The 1,218-nt window shown below is 30.1% G+C and overlaps 1 non-coding gene across 1 annotated transcript; it reads left to right on the top strand.

The window, feature by feature from the left end:
- Positions 1 to 830: 830 nt before the first annotated feature.
- Positions 831 to 912, top strand: Trnas-aga. The gene has a single exon. It is a non-coding gene; the product is annotated as a tRNA-Ser (tRNA).
- Positions 913 to 1,218: the final 306 nt, after the last annotated feature.

Consider the following 1,218-nt stretch of genomic DNA (forward strand, 5'->3'; position numbering starts at 1 on the left):
AAGTCAACAAACATATCTATCTTATAAATATTCGGGTTTTTTTTCATACATGAAAAGATATATAGAGACCCTAAGAGCTTAGACATATATATATATATATATATATATATATTTTTTTTTATCTGTATCACCATGTTGTCAACTTGTTAATCATGTTTGATGTTGGAAAGTAAAATACAAGAACCTACATTACAAACTTGTGACTTCTCTTCCTTCATTTATATCCCGGTAAAACAAAACTAAGAAAAACTATGCTGTGTTAATACAATCGTTAAAAATCATGATCCAAAGAAATTCCATGCTATTGTGTATTATCATTATTTTAAATTATTGTCATAAATGTGTGTGTGTGAGAGAGAGAAAACTAAATCTGCAAGTTTGTACTATGCCCTATAGAAGTAGTTTGGTGTATCACAGTTCAGTAGAAAATATGAGAAAATAAAATAAACCCCAACCAAAAACGGCAAGACTTTGGTATCAAATTAACACATTATTTTTCGATCATGGGTTTAAGCGTTGTTCTTGTTTTCGGTTACTGTACTTCTTTTGATTAAAAAAGGTACACTATGATTGTCTACCTTTACCTATAGTATTATAACACATAATTGAATGACTTCTGTTTTAACGTATTTAATGTATTTAAAGTATTGGCAAGTAAAATAAATACATTTAAAACGTAAAAAATAGGGACTAATATATCAGAAGACTAATTCAGAAAGTTCCCTTAAACTCGCTTATGTAACTTTACAATATGTTGCATTGTTAATTACAAAGTTGCGAGAGGTCGTTGGATTAGGCCCCTGTAGACACATTTACTCGATTGTTATCAAGCTGTGATGGCCGAGTGGTTAAGGCGTTGGACTAGAAATCCAATGGGATCTTCCCGCGTATGTTCAAATCCTACTCACAGCGACTAAATTTTACTTTTATTCTTGCTTATGACAAATTGGTCTCTTTTAACCATTGTTCAGTTAGGATTAATTTCATTTCCATAAATATTGAAAGGTATAGTTGAATTAACAACTTGTGTTATGTTTTTTTTTTGATATTCTATTTCGATTCGATAACAATGTTATGGGATCGTTAAAGGTAACAACTCCACAACACTTTATTGTGTGGAAGCTGCCATCCATACTATTGGTAATGCTTCACAATATTATTTGAGTAACATCTGTTATTATTCCAAAAGATAGGAATTTAGAAGTATTATTTGAAATG

The sequence above is a fragment of the Gigantopelta aegis genome, chromosome 8 (assembly GCF_016097555.1).
Source record: "Gigantopelta aegis isolate Gae_Host chromosome 8, Gae_host_genome, whole genome shotgun sequence".
Lineage (NCBI taxonomy): Eukaryota > Metazoa > Mollusca > Gastropoda > Neomphalida > Peltospiridae > Gigantopelta > Gigantopelta aegis.